Source organism: Phalacrocorax carbo, chromosome Z (assembly GCF_963921805.1).
Source record: "Phalacrocorax carbo chromosome Z, bPhaCar2.1, whole genome shotgun sequence".
Classification (NCBI taxonomy): Eukaryota; Metazoa; Chordata; class Aves; order Suliformes; family Phalacrocoracidae; genus Phalacrocorax; species Phalacrocorax carbo.
Genome location: NC_087548.1, coordinates 17,823,747 through 17,850,034, shown reverse-complemented (window position 1 = coordinate 17,850,034; position 26,288 = coordinate 17,823,747). Strand labels below are relative to the sequence as shown.

The following is a 26,288-nucleotide window of genomic DNA, read 5'->3' as shown; positions in this document are numbered from 1 at the left end:
AGCTGAACATTTGAGAGCAGCTGGGAATAAGGCATGCAGTTTGTGAAGTGAAGCAAAAACTGACAAGCATGCTCATTTAACCAAGATAGCTGAAATAAAATTTGTTGGTTCATTCAGTCTGTTTTTCCTGGCTTACAGACTCTCTTTCATGGTCAGACTATCACTACCCAGTCCCCAAACTCCAACAGGTACAGGAAGAGTTGTTTGGCTCTATCAATAACGTTGCAGAGATGAACATACAGACTAAAACCCAAAGCTGCTGTAGGCACACTGACATCTGTTCACAGAACTAACACAGGTATGGTTCTACCTGCAGGGTACTGTCATTGCATCCTAGACATCTACTGGCATATGGAGCTAGCCTACTGGGATTCAAATGAACCCAGCATTTTATAGGTGCAGCAGACTTTCAAGGCTTTTGGATGTCCCTACCTGGAAAAGAGCAGGCAAAAATAATTCTGTTCTCCCAAAATTCTAGGCTGGCCAGACCTGAACCAGCACCACTGCTAAAGCTGGAGTACTGAGTGATTATACCAGGCTGCCCAGGACTGCAATGCCGCGACAGCCTGGCGTGCAAGCCAACAACCAGTGAGCACGGTGCTGGAACAGCTGCTGATAATCGGTCAGGATTTTATTTTCCTCCTACTGAAGGACCAAGTTTTACCATTCTTATTTTCTCCTGAGGCAGTAAAACTTCAACCTCAATTTAAGCACTTGAATGATGCAACATGACGGTTGTTATTAAGAACCTAATGGTTTTTAAGTACCCCTCAGAGTTTTTGTGTGTTAGCTGCTGAAAAATCCATACTGCACAAAATTTCTCTGTAGAGCATCTGAAATATTTATGTTTGGACTGACTACTTATAAACTGAGTTTGAACACTGTAATGGATTTATGATAGTATTTAAACAACTTTTGAAGTTCTAAACGTTCATTTTCTCCACCCATATTATTGCCCAGTGTTTAAATGGCACCCAAATGCAACTGATTATTCATATTTATGTCTACATAGATCATCTTTATTCTAGGATTATGAGCAGTAAGCTTATTAAGTGATCAGAGACAGAAATCTTCTGCCTTAGTCAGTGTAAAGGTGGTGAGACATCTTCTCTTTGCACATTCTGAGTTCAGTTTCCCACATTATGCACCCACCCCAGGTATTCACCTATGCTTGATGCACAGGCCTAGCAGGTCTAGCGCTGTGCTACCCTAACACTGCACGTCTCTCTAAATGGCCACAGAAAAGGAGAGATGGGAAAGCATAACTCCTTCCATACCAGAAGAATGGGTTATATGTTTACTCTTTTAACGCAGAGAGGTTAAAATTTTCTGCTAAATTTACGAGAGCTCCATATTCTCCCACCAGCATTCTCAGTGCAGAATTCATTGCCTCCACCACATCTCCAGTCTCCTCCATACAGCCCTGTATGACCTTCCCCCGTACGACCACAACCCCACACAGCGGATACCTTCCACAAACGGTAACTGATGATACAGACACATAATAGGCTATGTTGCAGACCGTGTCACTACACATAGGAGCACCTTAATAACTCAAAGTTATAAAGATAAGCATGATTTAGAAGATACGGATGTCTGCATCACAGCCCATGGATTTTTTGGAAAGTTAAAAGACTAACATAAATGTGATTAGCATGATAATTACGAATAGCACGGCAGACGGAGTTTTAAAACTCATAAATGCTTGATTACTGCTGTAATCCTTGAGCTACTGACTACATGGATAACAAATAAAGTGGGACAACCTTGCACCTGAAAGGTACTCTGAAGGAAGCGTATGTGCACCCACATATTTCATACAGTATCTCATGCACTAGTGGCCATTACTGCTTGAAGCAGAGGACTGGACAAGGGCGTTTTCCAGCAGTTATTCCTTCAGTAAAAACAACTGTAATTGTCTGTTACATCCCCACAGCATTGTACTTCTGAAATGCTCAGCAAACAGTAAGGAACATGACCTTGTTTAGCTAAGACATTAAGTCTCACCCTATTGCAAACCACCCTGCTTCCAGGAAGTGTTTTTGAAGATCATATTAACTGATTAATAAAAAGATAAAGTTTCTGGTGATGGCTTTCCTTTCAATCAAATACCTGCTTTCAAAATGTAAATAAAATATCATGCTTAAATGTATTTTCAGTTCATAATCTGCAGTAAATGCAATATGGACAACATCCATCTCTGTCAGGAAACAGCCTTTACAATTTACTAGGAAAAATTGTTTCTCATACATTGAGAGACAGCTCTTCGGTAAGAAGGTGCTTGTTCTATCTCTCACAAATTAAAACGATGCGTAAATAAACATCCACCTCACTCAAAGAACTTAAATTGGGATTCATATACAATAAAGAAAGATATCCCTTGCAATAAACAATTTGAGCACAAAGTGTTCCTTCAAGTCCTGACATTAATCTGTTCCTGCCAAGCTAGTATCTCATTGCGTCAGCCTTCTGCCTTCACTACAACCGTAGTGGCAGCCCCACTGCCTCCCTGCCTGCTCTCCTCACACTGCCCTCTTCCCAGAATTACCATCCCAGCTCTGCTGGGCCAAAGATTCATCTTTCCATCAGATCAATATCTGGTGAAAAAATAAGGAAGATCGTTTTAGTTAAAGGGAACCTGACTCTCTAGTGAACCCATTGTTTAGGGACTCCCATATGGACGCCCATATGGATTGAGGGTACTCATTATTGCACTGCTGGTATCCTTGCCTTTCCTTTCCCCACCAGCTTTATCCCCTCTTCTTGTTACTCCTACCATTTTTATCTATTTGCAATGGTTTGAAAATATTTTGACACCTACCTTAATATTTCAAGAGCTTCAACTGGACTGAATGCAAGTGCTGGTTTACTGATAACATTTTTTTTTCAAATCAGACAAAAAAAAAAATCAAAGCATCTCTGCCTACATTGCTTTCTTACTGACAAATATTTACAGATTCTATTTTGTCCATGGAAATCTGGTATTTCAAATAAGATACACAGTGTTATATTTATTCAGCTCAATGCTCCCATTAGTAGCACAAGATAAATACTAGCTTTGATAAAAAACCAATTTCTGCAGCACAAGGAAGCTTCATTTGATAGGAGCAAGGCCTAACTCTAGTTTATATACACATTAACAGAAACGTACACATAGTCAAGGGTAAGTTATACCCTAAAAGGGCCAATATATATGATGTCTCCTCAGCCTCCAGATCACAGAAAAGAACAGTACCAACCCAGAAACAGGAGAATTGCCATCGGAGATTTATTTGAGCTATCTGAGCTACTGGAAATGGGCACAAGAGGTCACATACAGTAGCACATACTACTTTAGTCAGTAAAAACGTGCAGAATTGAGCTCTGTACATCTCCCCAACACATGCAGCGTGGCACAGACACTGGGAGCAGTGCTGCCATGCTGCACGGTGTGACAGAAAGTTAACCCCTCTGTAGAGCCCCCAAGTTTATATATTTGCATGGCACTGCACTGTGCTGTGCAGATACGTCAACACCGGGAGACAATGAAACAGCTCACAGTAATGAAAACAATGCTTGACCACACTCAGAGAATTTGCCTCCAAAATACCTGAGGGGTGTCTATGACTTCTCTATACATTACAGTAAGTTTCAGCAGTTATTTTCATGCATTTAATAAAAGTACCACCAACATTTAGAGGCAATTTCAGAAACTACTCTTCAAAAGCATTGCAAGCTGTCTTGTTTGTCCATCCTTTACAGTTACTAAAACATGCTAACGTCCTGAATTAACACAGCCAGTAGCAATTCTAGCAACGTGAGACTGAGATGTGATGGAGATGAAAGACACCACATTCCTATTTAAACATTTCAAGCTGTCTGAATAACTTTCCGTAATACTTACATGCATCACCCAGAGCCACAAAACATCTCAGCTGCAATCTACTCTAATTTCAATATTTAAAATAGAACCTTTTAAATACATGCTGGTATTTAAATAAATCTTACCAAGTCTTCTTGTATCGATTCTATTCCCAACTACATTTTCATCACATATATGAGCAACGAAGTCTATATTATAGCTAAGAGTCTCTTAGATTTAAGTTAAGCACCTCTTTACCTGGTAAATAACTTCAGTTTTTCCTATCAGTACACACTTGTTGGAAGCATTTATAAAATGGGATTCAAGTAAAGCAGTGGGCCACAGTTTTTTAATTGCTTGGTTCTTACTTCTGATTTAACCACCAACAGAAATATGACCAGCTGCGGGTCTCTTGTAGTTGGTACACAAAGAGGAAAGTAAAGCTGTGATTAAATACACTAAGTTAATAATACATTGATTTCTTAATGAGATATAAGCTGCTGAAAAGATGAGTAACCAATGCACATCCACACACTTGATCTCCAGAATTAGCCCCGTGAGAGTTTGCAACAAATATCACTGAAGATGCCGCTGTGAGAAAACACTAGTTATTCCTCTGCAGTAACACCCTGTTTTGTATACTTCTGCTCAGAGTGTTTGTGGTATTTGTTTTTAAAAATATTCTCTTCAGCTTTTCTCCCGTGCAATACTTACAGCAGACCGCACACTAACAAATACAATCCATTATTAATGGCGTGAAAAGTTAAAGAAAAAAAAGGGGGGGGAGACAGACGACACTGTATAAACAGGAATAAAGCCCCACAGGAGAGACACTCGGACGAGGTCCATTGCAGCAGGGAAGAGCGAGACGCTGGCAGCTCATCCACCGCTCTCGCTCCGCGTTTTAAAACCAAGTCCACGCAGAAAAGGAGTTTTTTCGGAAGAACAGCGCTTCTCCAGACCGCCGAGGCCGTGCCCCGCTCCCCGCCGCGCCGCCCCCGGCATCACCCACCACCCGCGGGGTCACGCAACTTTCCGCCCCCAGGCCTGCACCCCGCCAGCCGCGGGTCCGTTGCCACCGCCCGTGCCGGCGCCCACGCCGGCGGGACACGCCGGGCGCCCCCCTCTCCCGGAGGGGCTCCGACACCGCGCGGGGCCGCGGGGGCTGTTCACGACCACCCGCCCCCGCCACGCCCGGGCGGGAGGCGAAGCCCGGGAGGAGCCGGACCCCGGCCCGCTGGCAGGGGCTGGGGGCGAGGAATCCGCCCCGCGACCGCCCCACGCGGGACGCGGTCGGCTGGGAGAGGCGCAGAGCCGCCGCCCGGTACTCACCGACTCGCTCAAGAAACTTCCCCCGGGTCTCGGCGGGCGGCGGCGGCGGCGGGCGCGGCCCCCCCCGGCGGGCGCCGGCACCATGGGAGCGCCTCAGCGAGCGCCCGCCGCGGCGGCACCGGCACTGCCGGGCATCGCGCTCCCTCCGCCCGGGGCCGGCCCCGACTTGTGAAGCGACAACGACCCAAAACAGCGAGCGAGGGCGGCCGGGCGCGGGGCTGATCCCGCACCCCTCCCGCGGGGCGGGGCGGGGCGGAGTGGGGCGGGGCGGCCAGGAGGGGAGGGGGATGGCGGGGACCCCAATACTCCCTCCCCTCGCCACCAGCAGCACTCACTTGGCTGGCCGCCCACCCGCAGCTTGCTCCGCGCCTGCCCGCCCGGGCGCGGGGCGCTCAGCGGCCGCCGCCGCCTCTTCTTCCTCCTCCTCCTCCTCCTCCTCCTCCTCCTCCTCCTCTCCGCATGGCCGCCGCGCCCCGCTCGGCAGCTGGCTGCCCGCCCGCCGCGGGAGGAGGGGGTCAGGGCGCGGGGCCGGCGGCGCGCCGAGGAAACATGGCCGGCGGCGCGGGGGCGGCCCGGCCCGGCCCGGCCCGGCTCGGCGCGTCCCCGGGAGCGCGGCTGCCCGCCCGGCCGCCCCGCAGCCCCGGCCGGCGCCTGTCACTTTCACTGCGCCGCGGGGCTCCGTCTAGGGGAAGGCGGCGGCCACTGCAGCGCGTCCCCCGGCCGTGGCTCGGGGGGTGATGGGCCCTCCCGGGACGCCCGGGGGCTGCGCCGGGAGGGTGTCCCGCTCCCCCGGGGCGGCCGCGGCGGGGGTCCCGGCCCCGGCCCGCGGCGGTGAGGGCAGGGCTGGCGCCCTCGTTTATTCCCAAGGAGGCGGCCGGTGAGGCCCGTCTCAGGGAGGAAGGGGGTGGCCGCCTGCGGCCGGCAGGTAGGAACGACGTGGTTTCGAACGGCCGAAGGCGCAGTGGGGCGCACCGTCCCCGGCCAGGTGTGTCCGTCAGGGCAGGGCACACGCGGCGCTGAGCAGCCTGGGCATAGACACCAGCTGCAGCAAGAGGGAGAACGACTGCTGCGTCTTTTCTTACAATAATACAGATTTCTCTTTTGAGAGACACCTTAGGAAAGAAAACTGTCAAAATGAGCACAGCACCATTGGTTTGTTTTATTTAGGCATCGTTTGCATTGACAAAGTACCAGAGATGGACCCGCATGCGCAAAGCTGACTTCAGCAGTGACATTCTGATCTCTAAGACCCTTGCCATGCACCCCCTGCCCCTGCCTAGGAGATGCTGGCTCAGCATCTGGCTTCGTCGTACAACAGAGGTGGGACCAAAGCCGTGCAAGTCAGTGTTGTGAGAGTTTCACAATCATTTGGTAAGCCATGATGCAGAGTCCTTTCTGAAATTAACCCAGAACAGAAGAAAATTGTAGCTCACCCGAGTTCCCTGCTGCTGTTTGATGAACACGTCAGGGAAACTATGATGTGGTCGCCATCACGGAAACATGGTGGGATGATTCACACAACTGGAGCGCTGCAATGGACGGCTACAAGCTCTTTAGAAGGGACAGGCAAGGAAGGAGAGGTGGAGGGGTAGCCTTGTATGTTAGAGAGTGTTTTGACTGTCTAGAACTAAATGACGGCAATGATAAAGTTGAGTGCTTATGGGTGAGGATCAGGGGGAAGGCCAATAAGGCAGACATCCTGGTGGGAGTCTGTTATGGACCACCCAACCAGGATGAGAAGACAGATGAAGTACTCTACAAGCAGTTGGCTGAAGTCTCATAATCTCTAGCTCTTATTCTCATGGGAGACTTCAACTTACCAGATATCTGCTGGAAATACAACACAGCAGAGAGAAAGCAGTCTCAGAGGTTCCTGGAGTGTGTGGGAGATAACTTCCTGACGCAGGTGGTAAGCGAGCCAACCAGGGGAGGTGCCCCGCTGGACCTGCTGTTTATGAACAGAGAAGGCCTGATGGGTGATGTAGTGGTTGGAGACTGTCTTGGGCTCAGCGACCATGACATGATAGAGTTTTTGATTCTTGGAGAAGTAAGGAAGGGTGTCAGCAAAACCCCTACCCTGGACTTCAGAAGGACAGACTCTGGACTGTTAAGGCGTCTGGTTAACAGAGTCCCTTGGGAGGCAGCCCTGAAGGGCAAAGGAGTCCAGGAAGGCTGGATGTTATTAAAGAAGGAAGTCTCAAAGGCGCAGGAGCAGGCTGTCCCCTTGTGCCGTAAGTTGAGCAGGCGGGGAGAAGACCGGCTTGGCTGAATAGTGAGCTTTGGCTGGAACTCAAGAAAAAAAGGAGAGCTTACCGCCTTTGGAAGAAGGGGCAGGTGACTCAGGAGGACTACAAGGATGTTGTGAGGTTACGCAGGGAAAAGATTAGGAAGGCGAAGGCCCAGCTGGAACTTAAACTGGCTGCCACCGTTAAAGATAACAAAAAATGTTTTTATAAATGCACCAGTGACACAGGGAGGGCCAGGGAGAATCTCCCTCCTTTGTTGGATGCAGAATGTAACCTTGCCACGAAAGATGAGGAGAAGGCTGAGATACTTATTGCTTTCTTTGCCTCAGTCTTTAATAGTCAGACTGGTCATCCTCGGGGTTGTCAGGCCCCTGTGCTGGGAGATGGAGCTAGTATGCAGAATGAAGTCCCAGTTGTTGAAGACGTGGCAGTCACCGACCTGCTGATTCACCTGGATGTTCACAAGTCCATGGGGCTGGATGGGATCCACCCAAGGGTACTGAGGGAGCTGGCAGAGGAGCTCGCCAAGCCACTCTCCATCATTTGTCAGCAGTCCTGGTCAACCGGGAAGGTCCCAGATGACTGGAAACTAGCGAATGTGACGCCCCTCTACAAGGAGGGTCAGAAGGAGGATCTGGGGAACTACAGGCCTGTCACCTGACCTCGGTGCTGGGAAAGGTCATGGAGCAGATGGTCTTGAATGCCATTACGCAGCACGTGCAGGACAACCAGGGGATTGGGCTCAGCCAGCATGGGTTTATGAAAGGGAGGTCCTGCCTCACTGACCTGGTCTCCTTCTATGATAAGGTGACCTGCTTAGTGGATGAGGGGATGGCTGTAGACATTGTCTACTTGGACTTTAGTAAGGCCTTTGACACTGTCTCCCACAGCATTCTCCTGGAGAAGCTGGCTGCTCACGGCTTGGACAAGTGCACTCTGCGCTGGGTTAAAAACTGGCTGGACGGCCAAGCCCAGAGAGTGGTGGCGAATGGAGTCAAATCCAGTTGTTGGCTGGTCACGAGTGGTGTTCCCCAGGGCTCAGTGTTGGGGCTGGTCCTGTTCAATATCTTCATTGATGATCTGGATGAGGGGATTGAGTGCACCCTCAGTAAGTTTGCAGATGACACCAAGCTGGGTGGAAGTGTCGATCTGCTGGAGGGCAGGAAGGCCCTACAGAGGGACCTGGACAGGCTGGATCGTTGGGCCAGAGCCAACAGTATGAGATTCAACAAGGCTAAATGTCGAGTCCTGCGCTTGGGTCACAACAACCCCATGCAACGCTACAGGCTTGGGGAGGAGTGGCTGGAGAGCTGCCTGGAGGAAAAGGACCTGGGGGTGTTGGCTGGCAGCTGGCTGAACACGAGCCAGCAGTGTGCCCAGGCAGCCAAGAAGGCCAACAGCATCCTGGCTTGTATCAGGAATAGTGTGGCCAGCAGGAGCAGGGAGGTGATGGTGCCCCTGTACTCGGCACTGGTGAGGCCGCACCACAAATGCTGTGTTCAGTTTTGGGCCCCTCAGTACAAGAAGGACACTGAGGTGCTGGAGCGTGTCCAGAGAAGGGCAACAAAGTTGGTGAAGGATCTAGAGAACAAGTCCTGTAAGGAGTGGCTGAGGGAGCTGGTGTTGTTTAGCCTGGAGAAGAGGAGGCTGAGGGGAGACCTTATCGCTCTCTACAACTACCTGAAAGGAGGTTGTAGCGAGGCCGGGGTCAGTCTCTTCTCCCTAGTAACAATCGATAGGACGAGAGGAAATGGCCTCAAGCTGCGCCAGGGGAAGTTTAGGTTGGACATTAGGAAAAACTTCTTCACTGAAAGTGTTGTCAGGCATTGGAACCGCCTGCCCAGGAAGGTGGTGGAGTCTCCATCCCTGGAGGTATTTAAAAGAAGGGTAGATGAGTATATGGTTTAGTGATGGACTTGTCAGTGATAGGTTAGTGGTTGGACTCAATGATCTTGAGGGTCTTTTCCAACCTTAACTATTCTATGATTCTATTTTCCCCGGTTTATCTATGTGGTATTTTAGATGTTCAACTCTCACTGCTACTTGGCCAATACAAAATAGTTTTTAATAATCTCAGATCTTATTGTGTTACAGGAAAGTTGTATTAAACAAATGTACCCAATCCCCTCATCCAGACCATCAACGAAGATATTGAACAGGACCAGCCCCAACACTGAGCCCTGGGGAACACCACTCGTGACCAGCCAACAACTGGATTTGACTCCATTCACCACCACTCTCTGGGCTCAGCTGTCCAGCCAGTTTTTAACCCAGCGCAGAGTGCACTTGTCCAAGCCATGAGCAGCCAGCTTCTCCAGGAGAATGCTGTGGGAGACAGTGTCAAAGGCCTTACTGAAGTCCAAGTAGACAACATCCACAGCCTTCCTCTCATCCACTAAGCAGGTCACCTTATCATAGAAGGAGACCAGGTCAGTGAGGCAGGACCTCCCTTTCATAAACCCATGCTGGCTGAGCCCAATCCCCTGGTTGTCCCGCACGTGCTCTGTAAATCCTTTACTGCTCCCTCATTATATGTATGAATAAGCATAGATAATAATAAATCAGTAGATTTATATATTCTGGACTTACACCTCCCCACATTTTCTGCATACTAGATAATGTGCTTTACTTATTCATGTCATAGGTGTTTTAATTTCAGGGATTAATATCAAACACAGTCCTCTGCCAACGAGACCTGATTTAGGCAAAAGCAGCCAAAGTAGTTTTCAGTCGGAGAGCTTGCGGGGGTATGGGTGGGGCTGGGAAGCCAGGAGACTGATAGGAGTGTAGGTAGGATCTAGTTTGGGGTCCTGGCTTGGGGTGGCAGAAGGGCTTTGGAGTGGTGAAGGGGATCAGTATACAGATAGGAGCGGCTTGAAAGTTTGTGAAATAGGTTCTCTGAAGTTGGAAAACAAGATCATTTGATTTTTTTTTTCTTTTTGTAATCAGGACTTCACCCCTAAATTAGGTTTCAAGTCTCCACACTGTCTACAGCTAGTCCTGGGGCTGCAAAAGTACAAGGGCAAGTGTTATGCATCTGTAGGACAAATATTTCGGATTTTCTTCATTGCTGCAATACAACCAAATTGCATAATAAATGGTCAATGGTCTCTTGGTTTGTCTTTTATTAAAAAAAAAAAAAAGTCTGTTTTTTAAGAATGAGTATACTCAGTTTCATTGGAACATTTGGGGGGATATTATAATACTCTTATTCTATGCCTCTAGTCTGTGGTAGTATTTTATTAATCAACAAAAATTAGCTTCAAAATATCTGAGTTTGATATCTTATGGAGCACTAATCTTAAATTTACCACAGCAACAATATAGAAATTGATTATGGTTTTTTATACATCTGTTAGGAAACATCTACCTTTCAAACTATGTATAATTTCATGTATGCCTATCTATTTCCCTTTTTAATTTACACTGTATTATCACTCTTCCAGTTTCCCTTCAACCCACTTAAAAAGCCTAGAAATACAAGTCTGGCTTAAATACACTTATTAAGGGTAGCTGAATTCTGACCATTTGTTCTAACATAATATCCAGTAATACCAACACCAGCTAATGTAAACACTCTTTTTGCTGTACAGGTGGTTCCCGTTTTTGTCCATTCCAAACAGCATATTGAAAGTCCTCTGCTTTCTGAGTGTGATGCTCTGGAGCCAGGCCCAGAAGACAAAATGGTGGCTGAATCTGGTTTTGCTCTCTGTTTATGTTACTATATAATGCAATGTTTATTAACAGCATGCCAGATAGAATTCCAGCTGCTCAGTTCATAATAGTTCTTCATCTGGAAGAGGTTCCTTCCCTTTAAAGTGGCCACAGCCAGTGCATGTTATATTACGATTGGCAGTAATTTCTGCAAGACTAGCTGTGAATGCCTATTGTAAGCACTGGCTGATGGTGCTTGTGCAGCATAAAGGTAGCTGTATTGGTAATATCTACCACAGGTGGATTTACGCCCATCAAACTCTGGCTGCTTGATTTAGCAGGCAGTAGTTCCTATACTCAGCAAAAGCTATGTTAATATATACATTTCTAGATCAATATAATGGGGTCCACATGAAGGGTCCATGCTTGAAAAAGAAGGGTTTCTTTGGCTGGTAGAGTTTATACTGGAAGGAAACAAAGTGACTATTTTGTTGCTGAGCATATTGCCAATACAATATTGCAAAATGCACTCTTAATTGATATTGCTCTACCTGCTAGGCTTTTAGACAAGGCCTGAGATTCTGAGCTCTAGTCTGAGTAGTCTGAAACTCCCATTTTAGTGGAAATGAATGTGTTTCTCTTGAGTGAGGAACTACTTATATTAAACTACAAAAAGTTTTTATTTTTCAAAACTGCATTAAAAACTGCAGGAGACTGAAATTAAATCACAACATAGTTCATATTCCATAATCTTACTTGCAGCTTAAATCTATGTTTTAATCTATTTTCTTTGCTTTGTGTTTATCACAAGCATAGAATCACAGGAAAATTCAGCTTGGAAGGGACTTCAGGAGCTCCCTAATCCAACCTCCTGCTCAATGCTGGGTCAAACCTTGTTGCTCAGGGCTTTACTCAGGTTTCAGAAACTTCCAGGGATGGAGGCTGCACAACATCTTGGGGCAACCTGTTCCACTGACACACTGTCCTTGTGGGGAAAAAGGTTTCCTTTCTTCTCCAGTCTGAACTTCTCGTTTCAACTTACATTCATTGTCTCTCCTGCCACCGTACACCGCTGTAGAAAGCCTGGCTCTGTCTTCTCATTGACCTGCCTGTAGCAAGGGGAAAGGGGAAAGCTTCTCTGAGATTCCCCGAACGCCTTCCCTTCTCCAGGTAGAAGCAGCCCCATCACTCAGGCTCCCCTCACAGGGCTGATGCTCCAGCCCCTGAACCATCCTGGTGGCCCTCCACTGGGCTCACTCCAGTTTGGCAATGTCTCTCTTGTAGAGAGGGGGGAAAAACTGGATGCAGTGTGCAAGATGTCACAGAATCACAGAATGGCAGGGGTTGGAAGGGAGCTCTGGAGATCATCTTGTCCAAGCCCTCTGCTTGAGCAGGCACACCCAGAGCAGGGGGCACAGGACCACGTCCAGGCAGGGTTTGAATATTTCCATAGAAGGAGACTCCATAACCTCCCTGGGCAGCCTGTTCCAGTCATCTCATGACTGCCAAGTGAAGGGGGACTGTCACTTGTCTTGATCTCTTGGATGTGCTCCTGGTCACACAGCCCATGATTCTGTTGGCCTTCACTGTTGGGGCACATGGCAGCTTACCAAGCCCACCAGGTCCTTCTCAGCAGGACTGCTCCCCACACAGTCAGTCCTCAGCTTGTATTACTGCACAGGCTTCTATCTTCACATGGCAGGATTTTGCATTTGTCCTGGCAGAATTTCACACAGTTCCCACCAGCCCATTCCTCCAGCCTGTCGAGGTTCTGCTGGAAGACAGCCCTGCCTTGAGTGTATTGACTGGCTCCTCCTATTTGGTGTTATCTGTAGACTTGATGAGAGTGCTCATTACCTCCTCCATGTCATTGGTACAGATGTTAAACAGGACAAGTACAAATCCTATAGTACTCTGTTTGTTACTGGCTCCAGGCACAGGACCACAAATTTGTACTTTTTCAGTAATAGAACACCTTTCTCCAAGTAATGCCCACTGATCTTATTTAGATGGTATCAAAAAAAAAAAAAAGTGGAGGATGTAAAAGGAACATATTAATCTTTTATAAATAAGATAGAGAATAATTCATGTAAATATGTGTTTCCCTCTTTATGTCATGACTTTAGAAAACTTGAGAAAATAAAAAAAAGGTTCATTGGTGCTGTGTGAAACTTAAGTGATAACCTCTATAGGGAGCAAATCAATCTTTTAAGTGCATAATATGTGTTTCATTAAAATTTCTGTTCATAGCATAGAAGCAAGTCAAAATTCTGTGTGGTGGGTAGGTTAATGCCTCCTCTTTCCTCACTTTACCTTCTTAATTTTCTCTATTAATCTAAAATATAAGAATAGCTGAAAGAAGTACTTTTAAATCTAAATTTCCATCATAAATTTAATTGCAGAAAAAAGTACCATTTAGATTATTTTGTTATGGCACACAATTGCTTGCCATGAAAAGAAACCACACTAATAAAATGCATATTCCAACCATGATCAGACTTGTACCAAGAGCTGGGAATGCACAGTGCTTGCTGTATGCAAAAATAAAAACAATATTTAATAGCTGCTCTGCTCTCAGCCTCTGAATATGTGGAAAATTTTAGGTTGTGAGTTGTCTGGGTTACTTCCTTTAAAGCTACAGAGCAAAGCTCCCCTGAATACTTTACATGAAAGCAGAATAATTACCTAACCAACAAATACCTGTGGAAACAGAAAATTTTCTTTAAGGAACTAATCTCCAAGGAGCCAATATGGACATGCATACAGGAGAGGAAGGCACAGGGAAAGTGAGCAAGGAAAATGAGGGAACATCACACCAGCCTGCAGTCTCTTGCTCTCGCTGTTTATAAGGCATCCATTATGTCTTTACCTACAGCTAATATAAAAAGAAAACCTATCAGACTATGTAATTAATACATTGACTTTCTGGTTCTCTGAGAAGAGAAGAGTGACAATGGAGGCATTCTGCTTGGTCTGTTTCTGAAGAGAAAGATGGAGGAGAGTAGAGGTGAGGTTTTGCTTCAGCCAGTATGTTCAGTGCCCTTTTTTTTAAGGCAAGGGATTTCAAACCTAGTGTCCTGGCCTGCTTCCAGCACTACATAGGCTGTCCCGCATCCTACAGGTACATTAGCCAGCAGAACTACTGCAAATAAACAATGAAAATCATAAATCAGTTTTAAAATAAGTAATGTGGAAGTGTTGCCCTGTGGATCTTAACTGAATCCCATCCTTAGTCTTTCCAGTGCTTATTGAAGATTGCGGCCAGGCACATACTGCAAAACTGATACGCAGAGCCCGAGACCACTTCCCACACCTATGTGTCCACATTGTCCTCTGTTTCCTTCCACCAACAGCACAAGTTTAGCTGTCCACTGAAGGTTCTGCCTTAGAATTAGAATTAGAATGCTAATGTCTAAAGTGTCTCAAAGGTTTAAACACATTAAACAAGGTTTTCTTGGATTGCTTTCTTGCACTTGAATTCCTAAATTCCAATATGGTAGAGGCCTAACTGGTTCACTTTTTAGTGTATTTTACATTTTATTGCTCAGATCATGAACTTCTTGTCTCCCACATTTTATGAGCATTTTTCTGCAACTTTTGCTACATGTTTCCCCCCTTGTCCCCAGGTTCTTTTGTCTGACAGACTTGGATGGAAAAAAGATCACAGAATCTAGAACAGAGACTGTGTTTGATTGTTTGGCTACTCAAATTCACCGTAAGCTAAAACACTAGTATTACCATGCAAAAGACAACAGAGAAGAATTTGACCAAGTGTATAAAGCAGGAGATTTAAATTTCTTGGGCTAGTTGAAGAATGAAAACAAAACCACAGAGTAACTTTGTTGTTTTTATAAGTCTGCTAGTTCCAGGAACAGTACCATCCTTTAATTTATGATTCAGCTTGAAGTCTATAATTGACAGGTCTTAAGTGCATGTGATGGCAAGGGAGTCAAGACAGACAGGCTGACAGAATGCATGTCGTTGCCTTCTGTACATAACTGATACACTTTCTATTGAGGATGACATCAACCTTTTTCTGAAGAGCTTGGTTTTCTACATCAACTCACTGTTTTGAGAAAAACATAACATCAGTAGTGGAAAATCTTGCCTTAGTATTATTTTGTTAGAGTATTATTCAACTTCTCTGCAGAGTAGTGTCTTTCAAAGTAGAATATTGTTATACGTGTGGAAGTTCATAAGATGATGTGAGATAACGCTTTGATTCTCCCAAAGGACCATGTTCATTTGTGAGCTTTCCAACGCTATCATCCATCTAATGAGCTGAAAAATCAGACCCACTGGTCTGTAGTTCCCAGCTTTCCCTCTTATAGAGCCCATTTTGCTGATGGGATTACACTGATACTTCTCCCTTCAGAAATCGTAACTGAGCCATAACAACCTGACAGTCAAAATGCAGATCTCTGGACCTTTTTTTTTTTTGCTCAACAGGCCCATGGGATTCTGCCATGGAGAAAAATGTTTGGCTGTCCATCCACACGATCTCTTGTCCTTTGGCTCTCAGCCACTGCCTCAGTGAAATTGCTGCACAAGGCTATTTCAAACGAGTTTCATCCTGCATGCCTGTACTTTAACGATTCTCAGCACTCACTCATAACAGTACTGAAAGGCAGGGAGGGCAAAAGTCAGCTGACAGAGAAATGACCTCAAGTGTCATCCAGTTCAGGGAGTGTCCAGCCTTTCTGATTAATGGAGCTGCATAACAATGTTTTACCTTGGACAGAAGCCATGCAATGCACACCACATGTCTTAGGGAGGCCAAGAAACAGTAGTTCTATGAACAACAACATTCTTACAGGACTCCAGAGCTCCATCATGGGATGAGGGGCAAGATGAACATAAAGCTGGGTTCCAAGAAAATAGATTACCTCCCTCTAACAAGACCTGATGACTACTTCTTTTCATAGGTGGAGACTCAAGACTGAGCAGTAGTTCCCATACCAGAACAGACCACCTGCTCCCCATGTACCTGACATGTTTGATGTGTCATCATTTTGACACGTTAAGCAATTTGAATTACTGAGGAGCCAAATACAGCTGAAACCTACAGGTTACCTACTCCTGATGTAGTTCATTCATGTGTCCCAGAGAAGGATTAACTGTCCCTACCTAATTCTTGGTATCTTCTTGACTAACTTTTCTAATAACTGTCGGTGGTAAAGACCCCTCTACCTACCAAAGGCACCTACATCAGAAATTCACAAGTTTATTATTAGAATGTTTTCCATAATGCCTAACCCTTACTCTTGCTACAGTTTAAATTTCTGAATTCTGGTAGTCAGATTGTTCTCTTCTGTGTTTTAAAAGAATTGTCATCTACACTTCAGTCTTTTCTCTGTCTTAGGTCAAATAATCTCTATTTTAAAAATCTTTCATCATAGATGGCATTCTGTTTACCTCTAATCACTTGCACTGTTTTCTGCTTTCTCTAGTTGGCCCATGTCTTTTCCGAAGAGTAGTGCTCCAAAGGGACCAAGTCCTCTACCCAAGACCCTCACAGTAGGCTTGAGGGCTATACTGCTGTTAATAGAACACAACATATTCCTTGTGTCTTGCATTTGCAATAGTTAGTTTTGATACACCTTCAATTTGTGACCTATTACTCCCAGGTGGTTCTCTGAAAAATTAGTTCTTAAAAAGTCATTCCCTGGCCTGGATTAAATTTTTTTTTTTAATTATTCCCACTTAATTGCAGTATATCATCCCTGTTGCATTTCATCCATTTTTCATTCCACTGCTGCAATTTCTGAAGATAATTCTGAATTTGAATTATGTCTTCCAACACATTTATATTTGCACTTCTTTCCAACTCTGTCTCAGCTGCAACTTTAATAAGACTGCTATCCCGATTGTTAATATAAATTTGAATAAAGTTCCTTGTAAAAACCTAATTTTGTGATATGACAGTATCAAAGTAAAGTAAATGGGTTTAAAAAATATGCATTAGCAAATTATTTTTTGTTCTATTACTTTTTCTGCTATCTTTCAACTGTTTGCAAATAGTTTAATTGATACTAGATATTATGTTTCTGTGAGTTGAAATTAAATTGATTCGTTTCTTATTTCCAGGCTCGTCTTCCTCTGCTTTCTCCCCTCTTCCTTTAAAAGGTAGCTGTTATTTTTTTCCTTTCCCAGTCTTACCTCTCTTAGCCATCTTTCACAAATTCTCAAGTAATAGCTAATCTGGCTAATTCACCTCATTCTTAAAATATCCCAGGCCGTAGTCTATCTGGTCTGGCTGACTTGAGAACATTTTGTAACACTGTCCTGTCCTATTTCTTCTCTGGTTTAGATTGAGTCTTAACCCTTTGTCATGAATTTTAATTATGCTAGTCATGTGCCTGCAGCTGACATGCAAAAAAGGTTTTAAATATCTGACCTTCTTGGGATTATCAGTTATTTCATCGCCGTGCCCCTCTACTCCCCCAAATGGACAGAAAAAACAATCAACAATCCTTGCTGCTTCTTATTATTAATGCACATTAATTTTTGAAGTGTTTTCTAGCTGTATGTTGGGTTTGTGCCCTAGATTTCTGATTGAGTTTTATACATATATGCTGTTATTTTATATGTTTTAGAGTTTGATCTGATTTCCACTTCCCAGGTGGAGCTTTGTGAGCTTGAGATCAATTAAAAGCTTCTGGCTTACCTAAACTCATCTCTCAGTACTTCCCCCTTCTTGTAGGGATAGCTTATGTTTTCTGCCACAACAACTTAATTGCATTTTCCTTTGACTTTGTTGTCAATTTAAGCTGATGGAAGTTTTGCCTGCTTCAAATCCATGGTTTTCTCCTTTCCCCCTATTTTCTTTCTTAGGATTGCAAACTTTGTAATTTCATACTCACTGTCTGCAAGTTGCATTTCTTTGTCCTATTCCCAAACAACTACACTTCACTGGTTAGAACCACATCCAGGAGAGCCCCTCCTCTGTCTGTTTTATCTACTTCACCAGAAATGCTTTTCAGTTTACAGCTTGCTAATGCATCTCTGTCCTGATGTTTTCCTTTCCTGACCATTCTTTGGACAGTTAAACTCTGTTGTGACTCTCTGGTCCTGTGCGTTGAATCATTTGTCATATTTTTCATAAAAAATTTTTCCATAGAAGATACTCCCTGTTCAGGTGTTTTGGTCTAACAACAGTAGCAGTCGTGTCTTCCTCTTGTTTCACCATCACCCAGAGGCTTTCAACAAGTCTGACCTCCTCCCCTGACTAGTCCACTCAGGATCAGTGCAGAGCTATAGCCTTTGCAATTACACAGTCCTATTATAGGAATTATCATACTCAAAAGTCTGTGTTTTGCTTACAAGGTCAGTTTTCTGGCCATGCTGTAGGTGTCCTTACTCCTCTTGTTGATTTCTTGCATTCTTTCATATTTTAACTTGGCTTGTTGCAATCCTCTCCAATCTGCACATTTGTCTTTTTTTAATTAAATTTTGTTCAGGTATAATTTATGCATTTGAAATGACCACATACATACAGTGGGACACACGATATAAAAAATTAAATGTAAGCATGTCACTTTTTCCCTGTTCTTTGAAGATTATTTTTAAGGGATTTTTATAATATTGACAGCATGAGCAGAAAGAACAGAAAGAGCAAAAAGCCAAACAGAAAAGAGGTCTTTTTTAACTTCTATACCAGTCCCATGTTTCTCTTCTCTGTGGTGATGGAGCTGAATTGTGTTTTTATTTGTCATTGTTGACTTGAGCCCAGTGCACTTTAGATATCAGCCCTGAAGTCATTTGCAAATGCAATGTTTAAATGGCTCCACACAATGGCAGTGACATTTACCTAGTGTGGTTTTTAATTTTATTTTTAATCAGACCAGTGGTAGCCCCTACCTAAGTGAAACACCAGCAGATGTGCCCTTTCCTGTTCTCTCTGACTGTACTTGATAACATTCCATCCATACTGACACTTGTAAACAGATGCTTAGATATCCAGCCAGCCGAAAACTCTGACAGGCCACATCTAGAAATAGCCTGTACAGAAATAATCACATAAAATATTTGGCACAGCCAAGAAGAGTCCCCTGTAATATTAAGAGACTTGTGTTGCTTGCATGCATGCTGTTTAGCAAGAACACCACCGACCTTCACCCCAGCAATTTTGCTCATGACTTCATGTGTGCTATATTATATACTCACTTCATGACATGTTTACTTGTACTTTATCTAGTCAAAAACTGTCACAAGATTGCTGCTTTCCATTTTTGTAAATTAAATCTTTTAAGTAGTTTTCAGCTATTACCCCTGGGGCAGACGTAGACCTGACACGACAAAGAGGTCAGCAGCCAGGGCTGGGCCTCCGTCACACGCCAAGGGTTAAAGGTCTGTTTGCCTCTGCCTTCACTCCCAGATCAATTTGTGCCTGGCCAAAACCTCTGCACAGAAGAGCCACTGGAATATTCCTGTTAGGTTATTCAAGTTTAATTTAAAATATGAAACAAATATTAACTTTCCCAAGAGCAGGGAAATGTAAGGGAAGTTTGTAATTCTGGAAACGTATCACATGAGAAAGTATAGCTTCTGTTATTCAGGGAAGAGAGACACTGTTTCTGACACCCTACAGAAATGGAACCTCAATGCTGAGATTTCATAGCTGCCTAAAGGACTTTGACGTCCAAGCCCCCTCCCTTTATCTGCAGTGGAGAAATTCAGAGTAAAGTACAGCTGGGTAGGATGGGCTGAGGCAGGTGGAATGAGTAAGACTACTATATTTTGGTATGTACATATTTCAGTGGTTCCAACAAAATATTGTTGTGGCTGTAAATCTACTCCCACATTGGGACTGACCCATATTTATTTTTTCCCCAGATCTGCCAATTTTAATCAAGTTTACAGAGACAACAAAACCAGAAATGGGAGGAAAGTTTTTAATAACTGCTGAAAAGTGAAACACAGACATTCCCAACCTATAGGATCAGGTATATAGCCTACATACATCGTGACAGCTGGGTGACATGAGATACATGTACTCACCACTGACGCCCAGCTGCTTGCTTTCATGGCAGAGAGGGAAGGATGATGCATCTGAACTGCAGGGGTCTAGTCCACTATATTTCCAGCCATTGTGTCATATAAACGTCTTGAACTCTCTCAAACTCTGTATTAAGCAACATGAGGTTGAGTTTGGGGCATCAGAACTCAGCTTCTCTAAAGTTATGAGTATTTGTCTCATTTCAGCTTAAAATTTATTTATGGACTGAAAAATTGTTTTCTTTGTGTGTCAGAATTGTTCTTTACCTAAAACTACTCACTTCATTCCCCATGCTTTCCCTCGGTTTATTGGTAGTTACTTTCTTACCTCAGCTTTCACTTTGCTTTTATCAAACTGGTTTAGTCTGCTCTCAGGGAGGAGGCTGCCACAATGGTTGATTCTAGTAGAAATGGAGATTCCCCTGACTGTGCTTTGTATTTCATTTTTTCTAATAATCCTGCTGCTGTGCTGACCAAAAGGAGAATTTCCAGTTTGATGGAAGTACTTTCATTTTTTACTGGTTTTTTGGTTTGCTTTGTTTTGATTTTGACCAAAACGCAGACATTTTGAAATTTCCAGTGAACTGAATTTCTGATAATGTCATTCAAAATCTTTCCACGTGAATATCTGTTGTCATCTTAGTTTCACTGCCCAAGGTCCCAAGCTGTGGCTTTGGCTGGAGGGGGGAAACTCAGGTGCTTTGCTCCCATGTATTGGATCTGGCTGCCCTGGAGTCACAGAATCCGAAATCCCAGTCACAGACCATCAGTCCTGGTGTGATCTGTCTGCTGAACCTACTGTGAGCAAAGTGTCTGGTTTCTAGGATGCTGCCAGAAATTCAACTCTGCCTTGGGTTCTGCTGAGGCTCCTCAGAGCCTGCACAGTTCAGATCACACACTTCAGCATTCAGTGGATTATCTTTTTTGTCTTATTAATACTATCTCCATACAAAATCTCATCTGATACATCTCCCTGCCCATAGTCCCTCCTTTAAAGCAAGCTACAGTCACTGCAGTGCTGGATGGAGCTGGTGGTTGCTGGGGAAAGAGGCCACTGCTACTACGGAAGAAGAGAAGCCAAACCATATAAGGAGCAGGACAGGCAGTGCATTTGGAGGTCCTAACAGGAGTATAAGCATGCATGCACCCTGATTCCCTAAACATAGCTGGCAAAGCCACATCCAGTCATCAGTTCTGCATTCCCATTTTCATCTTGTACTAAATCGCGTCTTCTCTATTTTAATGAAAATATTTCCACTGTATTACTAAATAAACAGGATGATGCAATGAGCTCACCCTCTGAACCCTAAATCACACACATCACTTAACACGCTCCTTGGCATAATTTTGACCTGAGTCAATAAGTCCTAAGTAATGCCAGGGGGGATAACACTTGCTGGGGACTGCTTCCAGTAGACTGTGTGGAGATGCCTAAACCACCGGGGCCAGCTCCTTGCTCTCACACAGTCCTTCAGCACTATCCCAGCACCATCTGAATCCCCAGGTACACAGCATGGTACGCATCAGGCGTATGCAACGCATGCCCTCAGTTTCACGCTATGAAAACAGTGGTCTGGCAGACTGAAACCTGAGCCTTCACACAATTTTAGCCACCACACAGAAATAATCATTATGCTATACAAGTGCTGGATGGGGGCCCAGAGGAAACCCATGGCGAAAAAGCTATGTAGCGTGGGCATTGGCCATGTGTGACTGGTTCTGTTTCATTTAGTAGTACAGATGTAGCCATGGTCATCTGCCTCCTTGGGCTGTCTCTAATTAATTTCCATAATTTAAAACTCAGTAGGGTAAAAACAAGGGTTTTTTTATTATACTCTTTCCAAACAACTTCCAGGTTTCTGTCTATGTAACCCACCCAAAAGCTTGCTTTGAGCCAATGCACTCAGCTTTTAAATGGTGCTTTGTGTAAACTTCTGAGAGTTTTCCTCCCAGCTGGTGATCTCGAGCCACAACTCCCCTGCCCCCCACCCAGACACAGCTTCTGGAGATTACAGTTCAGAAGTACACAGCTGGAATTAAAAATACGAGAGCAGCTGTCCTCATTGTCTCAACTGCCCCTTTCAGCTGCTGCATCTTGCATGAAGCTTCACTTTCTGGAGTTGGTTCCATGTAAAAGAAAAACATTAATGCTTATTTATATAAATATTTTTTTCAAAACCTTTGCCAGCATTTTCAGGTCCCACCTCTCTTCTTCTCCATTGTCAACTGCACAACTCTGCTTCAGTTCAGCATACTATTTCCTGGGAGGCTGAGGCTCCTTATTATCATTCCCAGCTCACTCCTGTAATTAAACTATAAATCTCAAAGATTTGCTGCAGGAAAAGTCTCTTACCTGGTCACTGAATTGATTATTTGTCTCTGCACCCATGACTGCAATACCTTGGACTCAGGGACCTTTCTGTTATCACAAGTCAGTTAACCCCTTCCCTATTGCATGGTGAGGAAAGTATCTTCCTTTTCCCATTCTCAAGATTTTTTTTTGCAAGTTTCTTACAGATATATGATTGAAAGATCCATTTGAATAAGTATGTTAAAGGAAAGGAGATAGTGAAGATATTTGTCAGAAACAAAGATTTAATGCTATTCTGAATTGACTCATCTATATCATTAAAATAAAATCAGTGAATTCTTAATGCTTGGAGGTGGATACTGTTCTGAACTCTGTTGTTTGAAATATTCACTGTTTTTTTCTGCCTGTCTCAAATAATGGCTGCACCACAGGGCATGACCGTTCACATACTCACGAGAGCTTTGCTGGCCACAGAAGCTGCAGCAAGAAACGCAGTACCTGAATTCAGGCATAAAGGCCTCTAGATGAAGATATAACACTAAGCACCAAGACATTTACTTAATAAGGTAAATAATTACAGGGCTCCTTGCTTGCCAACAGTTTTGATCCTTGTCTGCAACCTATTGAGTCTGGTCTGAGAGCACCAACTCCAAGAATGGACTTGGTGTCTGATAACAAAAGCAGGGCTGGGAACCCTGGTGAGCTCTGAAATCACAGGGCAATTGGACAAGAGGGAAAAGAAACAAACAAAAACTTTTGCGCCAGTACCATTTGCATAATGTCTATGAAGTCTCCAAGTCAGTTTGGTCATGAATTATTCAAAGAGAAGAGCTAAGTTTACAAATATACATAATACTGTATATAGCAGAGTCTAATTCCTATCTGTCCCCATTGGGTGGTAATAATCACACTCCATTTTCCAGCAACATGAAGATCACGATTATTGTTACAAAAGTAAAAGTTGAGTCTAATGGGAATACTTGTCATTGAACTAAACAAAAAACAAATATTACTGTTAAACTGTGCTTTCATTAACAGCAGAATGAACTAATGATTGCTGTTAGTCACAGTTTTGCTTCCTGTTTTCTCTTGCTGTTTTATTTGTAGACCTTGTGTTTTTGCTAAAATGGGAATGATAAACAGCTGCAGAGCATCCTGGGTCACAAACTGAAATGGCCTCTTTCAAGGCATGTGAAGCTGATAAAACAGCAGAACCAAGTCTAAATCAAAATCCAATGCTGGCAGGCTAAGCCTGAAGTATACTCACTTGCTCATTTTTTACCTAATTACATTTGATTACAACAGATGAGAATGACTTGATTCTTACTGATAACACTAGAGTAGATGCACTGAATCACTTAGTCTTTTCTCCAGCAAAAATAAGCTGGATCATCTTAATGTTGCTCAAAGATGAGATGGTCAATCTGCCTCTCAGTAAGGATGATCACTTTTCCTCTGTATTTCTTAGACTCTTTGCAGCATTCAGACACATGCCACTCATCATTTATCCTGTAAGTGTTGAATCACTACACTCCGAAGTACAGATTTAGTATGCTCAGTATCTTTCATCCCATTTTTAATATTAAGGTCTTGTTTACCTTCTCTAGAGCATGCTTGTGTTCTTTCTGCCTCTGAATGCTGCCAACTCCATTCATGGTTACTACGTCTTCTCCGCCAAATACTTAGGTGTCTGCAGACATTATGGAAGTCCCCCTGGACATCCTTTGCTATGCTATTGCACCTCTTACTGCTTTTCAACTCCGTTTTAAAGTATCCAGCTATTCTTCTGCCCATAACCTAGCCTGACAACACATTTTTTAATGTCTTGAGCTATTGAAAGAAAAAATTCCCTAATTTCTGGAAATGACAGCTATTTATTTATCAGTGTCCTCGTCATTTATAGGCAGACAAGAGTGCAGAACAGCTGATTTCCACCTGTTAATGTAGATCTTTCATTATAAACCAGACCTTCATCCTTGAGAAGGATGGGGTTCCCATCTTCTACTTTAAAGGCAGAACCCAATAAGTTTGTATTGAAAGTGAAATGCAGCTTGGAAAAACAGAAATTAAGTGGTGCTGTAACCATCACAGTACTCATTCTTTTCTTTATTCTGTAAGCATAAAAAATTGGCTCTACCACTAGGCTCAAGCAAATCAGGACCTCAAAACTAGTTAAACAATAAGGTGATTAGAGCAATTATGTACCTGTAGTGTTGGAAGTAACAAGACTTGCTAAAGTTATGTCATGACCTGATGATAATGCCTGCAGGGTCAAAGGGGATGTTGGTCCTGTGTATCCTTTTCTGATAATCTGTGCTATCTCATAACATTCTGCTTATTTCACAATAAGGTAATGAGTCTCATGTGTTGCAATTTCACCCCAGGGCTACCTAATTCATTGGGCTGGAAAGTGTACTGTTTGCCTGAGTGATAAATACCAGCAGAGCTCCCAGGTCAGCAGGGTTTGTGGCATGACCTGGAGGTCTGGGCATTGACTGGGAGTAGCATGAATGTGGCTCTGCCAGACTCACAGCAGCTGAAGGTCATTCAAACAAGGTCCTTACTTCTCCAACTAGCCACTTGTTTATTATCTCCCTATTTTTCCCTACTAGAAGCTGTTCTACATGATGGTTCTACAGCATCTCTGACACTTACTGTGAGGGAATGGTGAATACAGTTATTTCCCCTGGCAAAGCAGAAGTCCTCAGTAGGGTGGGGTGAGCTCTTTAACCTTAACAAACTTCATGTTTGCATTTGTCTCTGCCAATCTGAGTGATTTGGTTGATCATTCCTCCTTTCCCAGGGGTTAGGTAACCCAGGAGGTGTGTCCTATCACACTCATGTCCCACATCTCCTCTAATATCATTTCACAGTGGCCAGCTATATTTCATCAGTGTCTAAGCTCTAGGAAAAATACAGGGTTTCACTGTAGGATGCTGTTATTCAGAGCCCCATTGCTCTGCCAGTGCAGAGCAGTCCACCCTCCCTGAACAGACAGGTCTGTGAATCCTGCCATGGTGAGGAGAAGCCCTGGATCGTGGTTCAGAAAGTGAAGCAGAACAGGAAATGGAATGAACACAAGGGTCCATAACACAGATCTTATCCTCAACTTGAAGAAAAAGAAAGAAACAAAGCAGAACCCACAACCCACTAAAAAAAGAATACACCAGCATAAAAGTGAGGCATAAATGGCTTTCTGATGGTAGTTTTGGTATAAGATCACTCATCACTAACAAAATTATAGAAAAAATAATTTTCTTCTGTGTCCGGAGAGGATAGATGCTGTGAGATACAAAGCACTTGGGACATGCAGCAGGTGTTAATGGGTGAGTTGCTTTGATTACATCAGCCTGTGAGCTTTGAACACTGATTTCTTAGTCAATCTTCAAAAACCACATTCCCTCCAGTTTCGTCTGAAAGTCAGGCTGTTAACACTTGGATGTATTTGCCTTTGTAGAGAAGAGCTGTTGTTTGCTCTACAGTAATGCTTGTTTTCTACTCAGCTTACTTATTGCTGTAAACCCTCATTAGTGACTATGATCAGTTGGCACCACCATTCTTTTTCCCTTTTAGTGTTCTGCCTGAATTCATTTGCCTTTGAGAACTTTGCTCATCTCTGAGCAAAAATATGCTTTCAGGTTTTCTCTGGCTGAAGGAGAATTACTTACACTGACTATACAGCATAAGTACAGTAAGCATACAGATACTCTGTATCTTCAGTCATCACAAATGCCTAAGGAAATGTAGAAGCACAGGCCAAGCCAAACTCCATTTCCTATCACACAGTTACCCTGGCACAGTAAGTTTTCTGAGCATTTCTGTTGCGAAGCCTCAGTAACATGGTCTGTCTCCAGTGCTGACACAGCTGTAATGTCAAAGTGCAAATGCCTCACATTCTTCAATGCAT

The 26,288-nt window shown here is 43.9% G+C and overlaps 1 protein-coding gene and 1 long non-coding RNA gene across 3 annotated transcripts in view; one reads left to right on the top strand and one right to left on the bottom strand.

Annotated features, from left to right (window-relative positions):
• GHR (growth hormone receptor) overlaps window positions 1-5,431 on the bottom strand; it is a 131,267-nt gene extending 125,836 nt beyond the window's left edge. The window contains exon 1 of one of the 2 annotated variants that reach the window (XM_064438971.1): window positions 5,174-5,431. The gene's annotated coding sequence lies outside the window, so the exon portion shown is untranslated. The remainder of the gene's footprint in view (window positions 1-5,173) is intronic. The other variant, XM_064438970.1, reaches the window with a different exon arrangement.
• Window positions 5,177-16,128, top strand: LOC135310624 (uncharacterized). Its single transcript, XR_010370695.1, has 3 exons — window positions 5,177-6,544; window positions 11,013-11,105; window positions 15,999-16,128. It is a non-coding gene; the product is annotated as an uncharacterized LOC135310624 (long non-coding RNA).
• The last annotated feature ends 10,160 nt before the right edge of the window (window positions 16,129-26,288 follow it).